Genomic DNA, 13,912 nt, shown 5'->3' with positions numbered 1-13,912 from the left:
TTTAGATATTTGACTTTTAGAAAGATAACAATAAACTGTATATTCAGTGATGTGAAATATATTCAATCAACATTAGTGAGGTGTATTAACCGATCTAAATCCAGCTGTATGTGGAGCACTTTATTTATTTATTGGAGTTTGATAGGGCGCAGCTGTTCCAGTGAAATGGACAAGAACAGTAGGAAATGCTTTCGGCCCATTTGAAGAACAAGCCTACTCAACTGAATCCCAGACTTTCATTTGATTTTACTCCGATTACATAGTGAAAGCGGTGAAAATGTTAGGAGATGTGTTTTGTGGACTAAATTTTTAACGTGTTTCCCACAGACTCACCTGGATGTTCAAGTTAAAGAGGATTTGTATCATACAAATGTACATTTGCATTTTCATTAAAGGTGTCCTTTGAAAAGAGACGTTGCTCTGATTTTTTTCTAACCAGATGCCGTGCAGAAGAGCTGATTTTATTCTTGTCCTGCCCTGTAGTGGCCAAAGGCCAACAAATGTAGCCTCATCAGGTCCAGGGTGGCTCTATTAAGAGCGATAGTGACCTGTGAATGAACGCTGTGTGCGAGACAAAATATGATCAGGGATAACAGAGGATATGGTAAATGGCCTGCTTTACTAGTCCCTAAGGAACCCAAAGCGCTTTGCACATTCAGTCATCCACACACTGGTGATGGCAAGCTACATTGTAGCTACAACGACCGAGACTGTCCGGGGCTCAAACCGGCAACCTTGTTAGAAGACGAACTGCCAACACTTGAGCCACGATCGCCCCAGGATAAAGAGACATCACCAAATGAATTGGTCCACAGTCATAACTGACCTGATTTTAGTGAGCCACACTTCTCGCGTAAGGATCTGAGAAGGGCACATAGTGATCATCTGACGAGACCTGCAGTGACGCAGCTGCTGACGACTGCCAACGTCCAGCTGGCTGGATGGCAGCTGAAAATAGTCACTGACATCACCAAACATGTAACTGATAAGCAGTGCCGAGCTGGTATCTGCAGCACTAAATAGTGCTGACTGAGTATGCTTTCTGGAAAGTATCTGAACTTAACTTGGTTTCAGGGGTAGTGTTCAGCTTGCTATTGCCAGATTTCTGGATGAAGTCCCATTCTGTTTAATTTCTCAGCAACACACCAGCCAACAGTTCATCTGTAGAGATGACAAAGAAAAGTACTTGTCTGGCCTTCAGCTTATAACAAATAAATTATAGCAAATACTGATTTAGTGATGATGTAGAGCATACTACATTATGTTGTGCACAGTAGGGGCATAAATACATAGAAGATCTGAGGGGCTGCTATCACTTTTCAACAATATCTTTATTTTTTTTACTGTGCAGTTGTGTTTCCTTTAAACTTTAAATCCTCTAGGGTTAACAGTATTAAGTGAGTCGTATCCCCCAAAAAAGAGAATCACTGTTTGTTTGCAAAGAGTTTCCTGTGGATGCAGCGCTTAGCTTATATGTGCATTACTTTAACTTAAACGTCTGTTAGCACAAGAAAGCTTGAAGTAAATGAACTAAAACAAAAAGTTTATTAACAGCTTACTCTAAATTGTTAAATTGCCAAATTCATAATTTATTGTTATTTACTGCCTTTAAATGTTGAGTTTTCCCAGCTACAAAAAGCTTGAACTCTTTTTAAAAATAGTAATTAGAGCATACAGAAAATAGTAAACACTAACACAGTAGATTACGTGTCATCCACATGGCCACAGAAATACCTATGAGTGCTCATCATATTGTTCCCAGCTCTGCACCAAGGTCCTCAGCAGAGCCCCAGTCAGTGAAAAATGCGATCAGGCGTACAGTGACTGTCAGCTTGACAAGCTCAAAGCAGCTGCAGAAACACACATAGCATTAGTGTGTGTCTGCGGCTGTGTATACTTATTTTACTTAAAGTACGGTGATCTCGTGATTTGCCTCTTGTTTCATGTGCACTAATAGAAAGTCCCTGTAATGTAAAACATTTTTGGGTGGAGACTTGGTTTTAGGTTACAGTGAGTCCCCATTGATAGAAATGTGATCTCTCTCTCCAAGTGTGCGTATGTGGGTGTGTATTCATAACTTTGTATGGACCAAAAATTGGAAGTTTACTATACTTGTGGGGACCAACAGACTAAAATCCTGGTCCCCACAACTTTGAAGGCATTTTTGAGACTCACAATGTGGTTTTAGTGTCAGGGTTATAATTAGGTTGTGGTTAGGGTAAGGGTAAAGGTTAGGCATTCATTTTTGATGGTTAGGGTTAAGGGAAACATTATCAATTAGATGTCCATATGAATACCCAACATGTGTGTGTGTGTGTGTGTGTGTACACAAAATCATGGTGTCCATCACTAACAGCAGCAAAAACAGGTTAGTGAGAATAACATCAGGCATGGTGTAGTACATGTACAGTTTGCATTTGAGTATTATATCATATTAACTGCAGTTTCTGATCCATTTCGCTTGCTTTGATTATCGCTGAGATTTTTCTATATTCTACTGATTAATTTGGGATATTCAGCTGATCAGACAGAAGGGTATATATAATCTTTTAAAAATTTACTAACTAAAATGTAAGCTGTATTCACTTCAGATGAAATACTTATGTTTAACAAGTGCTGATACTTCCAAAAACATGTAAAAACCCCATGTAAGACTTGGAATCGGAACACATTGAAAAACCTTTTTTTTTTGTTTTTTTTTTTGCCTGTCCCGTTTGGCTCTTTTGCCATCAGAATTATTGTCTAAAGGCGAAGAAAGATGCCCAACGGATTTACTTTACCAAATGGACCATCCCAGCCTTGTAATGGTCCATTTGATTCACCTTTTATTGTTTATTTTATTTTCACTTGCTGAATACGGGACAGACTTGACTGGGGGAAAGAAGGGGAGAAAGAAAGAGGGAAAGAAAAACAGCTGAGAAGAGGGACGGGGGAGAAGGGCAAAAAACAAAAACCAACAGAATAAGCAGAGGAAAAAAATACATATATCGATCACCTGGATCACCTGTTGAGAAAGAAAAAAGAAAACAAGCAGAAGAAAACGAGAGTAATAGAATAAACAACATCACAATGATATATGGGAATATGACAGTAAATACTAAATATTAAACATTATTGTGCAGCACATAAGATCAACAGAACACAGTGTGCTTTGAGGTAGGAGCCAAAAAGGGTGTAATCCCAGAAAGAGCTGAGGAGAGTACCAGATGAGGGGTCACTCAGCAGCCGCGGAGCAGAAGCCAGCCACATTGAAAAACTTTTTAAAATTCCTGAATTTTCTTTTAAATTGTTTTAGGCTACTCCCTCATTATGTTCTTATGTTTTCACTAACGCTCTGCTGGACCTTCCTCATGTCTCTCTGTTGTGCTGTTTTCCAGTGCACAAGCTGAATCCTGAACACGAGCACGTACTGTGCATTATAGTAATCTGATGCGCTTTATCGTATACAGTGACTAAAGCGATCTCACTGAGAATTCCTTGGAATATCACATTCCAAGGAATTCTGTATCCATGCTCCAAAGATTGTGACACATGAAGCTTCAGTTCTTGGCAACATTATTTATTCACCAAATAATATCAGGAGGGGCATATAACATGAAACAAACTTATAGCTGGCTGATTGTGTATAATGAAAGGGTGTTGATTTTCTTTTATTTATTTATTTTCTTTTAAACTGTAAATAAAAGAACAGATTTCGACTTTGACATGTTGGTTAGCCCATTCATTCCTTACTGGTTGAGGCCAAAAGCTCATAAAATACATCAGTGCTATCAACATTTAGTGCTTCTTTTAATCCCGCGCCTTTGCACGGAGAGCAGCTTTGCTCTGGTTTACATCCAGCCCAGGGGTTGCTTACCTCAAACATCCCCACGACAGAGCTGCTGATCACGAGGCCAGATATCAGCGATGTCTGGGCCCAGAGGGGGAGTGGGGGGCTGGACATTTGTCCCCTCTTCAGGAAGTGGCTGGATGGCTTTGTCACAACGGGAAAACAGATAGAGAGAGCAGGTTGAACCGCTTTGACCTTTAACCTCTGAGATAAACAAAGACAGAAGAAGAAGAGCTGATGTGTTCTCGTGACTAAAGCACATGACGAGTGGAAGAGTTACAGTTTGTGTGAATGATTTCTTCTTTTAAGTAAGATATCACTATTTTACCAATCTGTTGGTGCCTTATGTTTTATATCAGCTTATAAGTGACAATAACACTACACTGTTGACACCTGCGCACATAACATTATATCCACCACAGGGCCTGTTACTATGATATTGTCACAAATGTTTAATTGCTAGTCATTTAAACTTTAAACTTTATCATTTCCATAGCATTAAATATTGCTGTGTAGTTAAAGCTACTGGCCTTCCATAGATCTACACAAAGCGTCCTTTAGTGTTAGTAATGCACGTGTTGCAGCAACAGTGCCTCATCACTCACTATGCAGTGTTAGTGCCTTAACCCAAACCACAGTCCTTTCCTAACCAGCTAGTGATAGTGAAAGTAAAACTAAGCAGTAATTAGGAAATTACTAAATAATTATCTAAAGGTTAATTATCTAAATAATATTAATGGGTTTATTTACAATCCAACTATGAACCTGTTAGTAAGCACAATTCATTATTGTTTCATTGCTCCTGAACAGTGACATAGTTCGGTAAAACAACAATTAACTAAAGTTTAACTATAACTTTACTATTTATTACCAAAGATGAAATACCTGCACAGACAATCTGAGTTGTCTTGGTATTAAAAGTCAGCCTCAACTAGCTAAAATCTTCCTAACAACCGGTTAAACATGCACATTTCTCTCATTTCCTCTTAATAGTGGTGAATCATAACTCAGTGTGTTTCACAATACCACGCAGACTTTCTGGAAAAATTATGTGCTTAAAAAACTTGTTTAAAAACTTTTTTGTGCATTAAATGTTTAAAAACATCATTCTTTTTCCTCACAGATTAAGTGAGCAGTGAGAAGTTGAATGTGAGTAAGTGGAGCTGGAGATCAGATGAGATGCAGCAGCTGCTGCTGCACGTTAACTTGCAGCCAGTGTCACTCACTGTCCCTGCAATGGTCAATTACTGTATGCACCCCACTCAGAATACTTATAGCAATTATGACACAACATCTACAGCATTTACGGTGCCTGTGGGAGGGCCTATGTTTACACGAAGAATAACGCACTGATATGGTATTTATGAGCAAGTAGAACATTTCTGAGAACTGATTTTACAAGACTGTGACACACCAGACTCTATTTTATATAGTGATGTGCTCACAAGGGCACACAGACAAGTCCTTCCCCTGAGTATAACTGTTTTGCAATAGTGCAAAAGAAATATGCTCATGACATTATTGGTTATGATTTTAAACTGACTTTGTATCCTGCTAAACGTATTTCTAGGATTCTCCTAACACCACCATGAGGCTGTCTTAAGGATGCCTTCAGGTGAAGACATCCTTTCTGGAAAAAATTGAATTGAGCTGAATTTACAGGTTTTTTTTTTATTGGTTTGGCGCAGTTTTCACAAGCAATTGGTACATTTTCAAAACTCTTAGTACTTATATCACAACAGATCATCAAAAGTGCACCTTTTTCAAACATTTCAGCATATTTTCAATTGTGTTAGTACAATACACATAATGACAAAATATCATTTTCACTACACATAATAAGTGTTTCATCTAAATAAATGTTTCGTTCACAGTTACTGCCTTTCATAATGTTATCACTATAAAATTTTTGATTTGCATCTCTTATTATTCAGTTTAATACATTTTTCTGTCATTTAATTCAACCGATCTTAATGTTTAATCAATGAATCATTCATTATGTCCATGGATTTTCAACTTGACTGATTGTTGTCTGGTCATTTGTAAGTTCCTTTTGAGAGGAACAATGTCCAGGTGAAACAACTGCGTTCAGAATATATTCAGGTACAACACTAAACTGGCATGCAATTACTGTAACAGAGGTTGATGGAGCTGGACGCTGCTGTGAATCATCACAAGTATATTTTTGTTGATGAGGCCGGTTTCAATCTGGCAAAAACTAGACACAGAGGACGTAACCTTATTGGGTTACCATCCACGTCCCTGGACAACGTGGGGGGAACATCTCAATGTGTGCAGCTATATCTGAAGATGGTGTGGTAGGCTGTAGACCAGTTCTAGGGTCATACAACACTGAACACCTGATAGTTTTTTTTAAATGAACTGGAGCAGGCCTGTCAGGGAGAAGACATCGTCTATGTTGTTGTGTGGGACAATGTCAGCTTCCACCATGCACAGCTGGTTCAGGAATGGTTTCAAACACATCCTTGCTTCATGACCTTCCATGATCTTCCACCATATTCCCCTTTCCTCAACCCAATTGAGGAATTCTTTTCTACATGGAGGTGGAAGGTGTATGATCACCATCCCCATGAGCATGTCTCCCTTCTTCAAGCCATGTGTGAAGCTTGTGATATATATATCTATATATATATCTATATATATATCTATATATATATCTATATATATATCTATATATATATATATATATATATATATATATATATATATAAAACTGTAATTATGAAAGAAGTTTGTTTTCTTTTCCAAATATGTCCTAGTCTGTTAATCGTTGATGCTCTCTTTTTGATTTATTTTTGCAACTTCCAGAAACGATAACCAGAACTCGCATTGATATCTCCTTTGACTGCTGAAGGTTCTGGGACCATAGAAATGAGCATTTCCAATTGTAAATGCCTCACTCCAGTCAGTTAAATAGAAATAAGACCAAATAAAAAAATGAAGGTTAGAGCAGGATAAAAAGCCTGCTGTCATAAAGTCGAGATTCTGTACAAATGTTTGATTGAGTTTTGTGCAAATTAATGTATATTTCCATCCAGTATCGTCCAACTCTCTGTTTGCATCAGAGAACAGGAAAAGGGTGCAATGTGATGTCTGCCCATCCATTTTCTGCTGCTTGGTTCACACAGGTCCTGATGCCTTTATCAGCTGTCACAGGGCAGGAAGCAGGGTACACCCAGGACAGGTCTGTCACAGGACTAACACAGATAGACAGAAAACCATCCACACTCCCATTTATACTATAATCTGGTAAAAGCAAGTCTTTTATTCACTATGTTCACTTAGCCATTTGTCACATTTTGCTTTATTGGCAAAAAGTGTGTTAAAGTGTGTTTGTGCAAGTGCATAAAGTGAAAGTGTGATAGCTCTTCAGCTTTGCCTGCCATATGCTTGACAGCTTGACATGACTCAATTTCCCCTAACTATGCTGATATACGGATGATTTCAGAGGCTGTTTGGTGACAACTTCTTTCTTTGAAGGTCTACGTGACCTTCAGGGATCTGAAGCTGTTGCGTCTCCCCTCCACTGAAAAGAAAGACAGAAGGAGGGAAACCTCTCAGAAGCCAGGCGACAATCACTTTGCTGTTACTGTTAACAGGAGTTGTAAAACTGCTATGTGTATCTGTGGGTTTCCCTCGGGCTCCATCTGGAATCCACATCCGGGTTTGGCAGGCCGTTGTGCGTGTCCCAACTTGTCCCATCAGATTGAGGTCTCATGGTTTCCTCGTTTGAGCTTTGATGGCAATGCTGACGACAAGTGAAGATTTACCATTTGTTTGTTTTTCATTTGGAAGAAAAAACAACAGCCACAACAAACAAAACTGTTAGGACGGTGTGCTGATTTAAGCAGTGTTTTTCTTTTCTTTTCTTTTTTTTATTTTCATGGCTACTAGACTAAGCAAGTACATGCACTGCTGACAACGTCACACTTTACACGAATAAAGAAAATATAGTTTAGTTTTCCTAGTTTTGTTTTGTAGTTTTATAAGTATGCATATAGTCATCACATTTTGTAACACAAAATAAATTAAAAAACTGGAAATCAACTCCAACAGCAGTATGTCACTGAACACAACTTATATTATATAGTAAAAACTGATGGGGCATGAGCTCCCAGTGTGATAACAAGGGTACGTATAAGGTGAGACATCCAGTATAACAGCCAGCAGATGAACATAAAGAGCATGGAAAATCCAGATTGAAGATGGAAAAACATGGAAAAACAATTATTCCATGGAAGCTAATCAGATAGTACTGATGAAATAGCACTTACTTAATTGATTAAATATTAACTGGTTAATTATTAATTATTTTACAGAAAATAAACAATTAAGGCAAACGGATTTTTACACATACATTTTATGGGGTAACTGTTTCTTAAACGTGCTAGTTTCCCATTTTTAAACTTACTTTGAAGTAAGTTGTGAGCCAGATAGCAAAAGGCTAAGAATACATTTAGTTATGCTCCACAATTTTTTTTAAATTAAAAAAAAATATATATATAATTTAGTGAAAGAAACTTAACAAAAATTGGGTTTATGATTTAGGATGTAAGACTCTTTAAGGTTAATATTCTGGTTGAATTTGTGCAAATTTAACAAAATGCAAATGATCAAATTATTGAAAAAAACTTAAGGAGAGAGCATTACAACAGTTACAAATTATAATGTTTATTGGAGGAAATATGTTTGTAAATGTTACATGAAAAAAAGAACATCACATTTTCCCCCTAACATTTTGAAATCTTCATAACAAAGAAGATTCAAGACTCAATTTCCACTTAAGCATCACAATCTAAAGCTAAAATCCACATTTTTGTTCAGCATGATTTTTTTAATGCCAATAAAGAAGGTCTACATTTTGATACCAGGCTCTTCTGCATCAAAATACTTAACACCGTGGAGTTAGTAGTGGTGGTGTAGTTAGTTAATTATATTTCATGTAATGTTACATGTTCACATCAGCATGCCTCCCACACATCCAGTGTTAGAAGAAGCTGATGGCGTAAGACTGGACAAAGTAATGAGGAGTATTTTTCCCAGGCATCAAACTCATACATGCGTGATGGGGATTTTGAGAAATTTGGGAGGAGTTCTGCAAGAAAGCATTCAGCACAGAAACACAGAAACACCAAAATATCAGATGAGTATCACATAGTCAAAGATGAGTCACTTTGTTTCTATCTGACTTGTTCAAAGGGCTTGTTCAATAAAAATTTCTATTATCTGATGATACAAACAGAAATTCCATGCAAAGTGAGTGGATTGCCTTAACTGTTTGTATACTTGCATGTATTTGTGCACAAATAGCCAGTCTAAGTATGAGTCTGTATAATGAGTATAATGAGTGTGTGAGAAGTTAACTAGCAATGTAAATTTTTGTTTGTTTATTTTTTAGTCCATGGCTTTAAATGTTCACACTGCTGCCAAATATTCAGCCTCTCCCATCTTCAAAGCTCGGTACTAACTAGTTTCTACTTGGCTCTGACCAGGCATCTGTTTGGCGGCTTGCTTAGATGTTAAATCTTTCAGGCACAGTCCCAGCTGCATAGCGTCAGATCAGCCTTACTCATAAGCTTTAATATCAGACTATAAGGCAGAATTGTAGCAGCAGCAGTTTGTATCTATCTATCTATCTATCTATCTATCTATCTATCTATCTATCTATCTATCTATCTATCTATCTATCTATCTATCTATCTATCTATCTATCTATCTATCTATCTATCTATCTATCTATCTATCTATCTATATGCACTTTTTCTCCATCTGCAGTGGAACTCAGTAAATCAGTTTTCATGTTAGCGATTTGCTCACACCATTTCTAGTGTAAATAAGTCCAGTACATTTAGTACAAAGCTACCTTATAACAGAAAGATATAAATCAGAAAAGTTGCCAACACTCTGCTGACTCAGTACCTGCAGAGTTCCAAACCTCCTCAGGCATTACAGTTTTTCTCCATTGGTTTGGCTCATTTCTTAAAACAGAAATTACATTCTCAAAATAACATGGACAAACCTCCAAACCTCTTGGCAAATGTTCACAACAGAATGGCATTTCTCATTCATTTTATCAAATGGCAAATGCCTAAGTACATGTCTCAATTGTCTCAGTACATATTTGCAAATGATTAAGTACAAGTAGCCTACAGTTATACAGTTAGCCCACATTTAGCACATTTTCCAAATGAATAGATCTTGTAGATCTAAACTATTTAGTTGATTCTCAGTCTAATGATCATTCCCTCCTAAACATGTCAGCATGATTTCATTGTATAAGTACTCGCATGCACAACTGTCTGTTCAATTGTCAAAATTGGTCAAGAACATAATACCATGAATATTTGATAAATTGATGACAGTCATTGACAGTCAGGTGAAACTAGACTAACGAAGGGGGAGTGTCACACACAGGTGTTTTCCATGATTGTGTGCTGCCAAACACAGATATATAGAGCTTGACCAGAGCCAGTCCGATCTCTGAACATGGATAGACAAGGCCAAGCAAACTGACAAGGGGAAGTTCTTCCTCAAGGAAGAGGAGGAGGCCTGAGAATGCGTGGTGGAGGAATAGGGGGAAGAGGCCGAGGAGCGCGAAGACACTGCGCTGTCCCGAATGAAATTTGGGCCACAATTATAGACCATGTCATAAACCATGGCCTCACAATGGCAGAGGCAGGTCGTCGAGTGCAGCCTAATGTGCCTCGCTCTACAGTCTCCTTCATCATCCAAACCTACAAAGATTTGTAACATGGTGATGGCAAATGATGCCATCACATTGAGGCATATCTGTGATGCCATCCTTCAGGACAATCATATATTCCAGAATATAAACACAATAAGCATCTCCACAATAGACCGGGTTTTGAAGAAGCATCAGATGACAATGAAACCAATCTACAGGGTACCATTTGAGAGGAAATCTGACAGAGTGAAAGGAGCTGCGCTACCAGTATGTAAATGTAAGTCAGTTACTGGTTGTCTCTCATTGTAACCTTACCTGTAATCACAGTAAGCAGTAGTTCACTTATTTGGTTTCAATACCTCCTTTACCTGATTTCAGAATCATCTGACTTCAACAATTTCAACAGAAAACTGCAGTTTACTGTATGATACAATTCTCATTACAATCCTTATTTTGTTGTCCCCCAATCAAATCTATCTAATACTGTAGGTTTTACTGTAACATCTCAGTAAGTCATCAGTATTTCCCACTCCCCTTTCTATCAAATACCCCTGCAGTACTTCCTCATAGGCCTATCACTAGTTTAGAACCACTGGAGTAGTAGCCTGTAGTATATTGAACCTGTGGGGGAGAACATGTAATTGTCTAACTGTAGTATACGACTCTTCTGTATGACTGATTTTATGTTCTTTACTCTATTTTAGAGAATAATGTCATTGGAAGGACATGAGACCCCTTACATCCTGGTGTTCGTGGATGAAGCAGGCTTCAACCTGGCCAAAGGCCGAAGACGTGGCCGTAATATTATTGGCCACCGGGCCACAGTGGATGTCCCAGGTCAACGAGGGGGCAATATAACTATATGTGCTGCCATTTCTGAGAATGGTGTGGCCACTTACATCCCCAGTCTTGGCCCATACAACACACACAAGCTCCTCATCTTCTTGGATCGCCTTTATACCGATTTTATCCCTAAAAATGAGAGGGGACTCATAGGGCCTCACCTACCCATTTATGTAATTGTGTGGGACAATGTCAGTTTCCACCATAGCCCACTCATTAGGGGCTGGTTTGCAACGCATCCAATGATGGTCATGGGGTTCCTACCACCTTACTCTTCTTTCCTCAATCCGATAGAGGAGTTTTTCTCTCTGTGGAGAGTGTATGAGCATCATGCTCAGGATCAGCCGTCCCTGCTCCATGCTATGGACACAGCGTGTGACGACATTACAGGAGATCAATGCAGGGGATGGTTGCGGCATGCACGCCGTTTCTTCCCTCGTTGCATTGCAAGAGAAAGTATCCGCTGTGATGTGGAAGAGAATCTGTGGCCAGACGGACAACAGCGTGTAAATAATCAGGAGCGTGAAGACAGTGGACCAAGAGCAGGAGAATGAGTACAGTGACCACTGAATAAGTCCTTGTATTTTGATTTTGTTTTTATACAATTTACTACTGTAATGTACATTTTCTTTTTACATATGTATGAAACTTTCTTTGCGTGTGAATAAAAAATGGTTATCATTTCCTTGGTAGTGAGAGTGCAATCTGTGATGTCAAACCTTGGAGGCTACTCTTTTCTGTTGTATATTGTTGGTCCTCTGCCATAGTGACAAAACATCTAAACATTTTGTATGGCAGTACACAATGCCAAAGGGACGATGCATTTTGGGGGCACTGACTATTCAGATTAGAAAGAAATGTAGTTTTGACACATGAGTGAACTGTTTTAAATGGTAAATGGGCTGTATTTATATAGCGCTTTACTAGTCCCTAAGGACCCCAAAGCGCTTTACATATCCAGTCATCCACCCATTCACACACACATTCACACACTGGTGATGGCAAGCTACATTGTAGTCACAGCCACCCTGGGGCGCACTGACAGAGGCGAGGCTGCCGGACACTGGCACCACCGGGCCCTCTGACCACCACCAGTAGGCAACGGGTGAAGTGTCTTGCCCAAGGACACAACGACCGAGACTGTCGGAGGGTTGCAAGGTCGGAAGGTTGCAGGGGCTCAAACCTGCAACCTTCCGATTACAAGGCGAACTCCCAACTCTTGAGCCACGATCGCTCAAGAGTTGATTTTAGGTGAGATATGAGCTTTTGCAGGTGGACCATGTTGTTGTGATCAACCATCCAGGTTTATTTTGACAAAAGCACCAAGAATGATGAGAATGTCCGATCTGTGTCGAGAAATGAGCCAAAACTATTGAGAAGGATCTTTGCCATTTTGGAGACACTGACTGTTTAAATGAGAAAGGGATTTAGATTGAAGCCTGAGTGAACAGTTTTGGAAGAGATATGGGCTTTTGCAGGTGACCTTTAGTGTTGTGCTAAACTGTAAGAGTGTTTTGCCAAATGATCTTAGAGTTTTGAGAGAGTTTCAAGAAATGAGCCAAACCAATGGAGAAAAACTCACAAAACTGTGCACCAAAACTGTGCACATGATTTTGTGAATATTCAGCTTCTGTGTGCCCCTCCTTATTTTCTTAAATACTTACCTAGGTGTATTCTGAGACCAGACAGACATGACAGCTCACAAGTCCATTACTGGGCCAATAAATAGAGACAGACAATTCCCATTAACATTCATGTCTACGGCCAATGTCACCCGTTAACTTAGAACCTCTCACGTTCTGTGTAAAAACAAAAAACAAAACTCCATTTGTACTCAGTGCAAGCGCTCTCATATATTTACACAATTCCTCCTTCCTATTATATAGTTTTTGCCAGTTGCAATGACATGAACATTGTCACTTTCAAGAGTGACATTTAATTGCACTGCCATAAGGTTACGCTTGAACTGGGGGGACATGAGAGCAAGAGGGGATATTCCAAAATGATACCAGTGCTCACCTCAGCTAGAAGGGCACATGTCTTCGATTTCATGAGCTGCTAAAATTAACGCTCTCCCACTAAGCAAACTAATGCAAGGAGTCTGTGAAGTGAGGTCTTCTGTACCACCCCATTATGTTGTACTGGTTCCCTGAAGGCAAGAAAAATGGTATGATTAGGTCTACTTTTAAAAATAATCACTAATTAAAATGTCCTTATTGTTTTTGCAGTTAAGCCTTTAATAAAATCTCTCAGTCTGTTTCATACTTCATACCTTCAGACTTTCTCGTGGTGATAGTGACCAAATGTATGCTGTTGTGGCCAGAAGTTTACATACAGTCATCATGAGCATTTATTTAAAGGATTATACCTCTGTGAATGAGAGCAATCCCAAAAAATGTTCAAACTTGTGCATCCAATTGATCTTTGTAGAGTCATTAAAGTAAAATCATTCCATCCCAGAAAAGAATTAATTAACCCAATTAAAATAAATTATTAAACCCCCAAATTACCATGATATCCGTGCCCATGATGAG

The sequence above is a fragment of the Aulonocara sp. 'chitande type north' Nkhata Bay genome, linkage group LG1 (genome assembly GCF_057382095.1).
Source record: "Aulonocara sp. 'chitande type north' Nkhata Bay isolate Kocher_YH1m ecotype deep benthic linkage group LG1, A_spYH_male_GT1.1, whole genome shotgun sequence".
Lineage (NCBI taxonomy): Eukaryota > Metazoa > Chordata > Actinopteri > Cichliformes > Cichlidae > Aulonocara > Aulonocara sp. 'chitande type north' Nkhata Bay.
The sequence above is the reverse complement of the archived record's forward strand: the minus strand, read 5'-3'. Positions refer to the sequence as shown.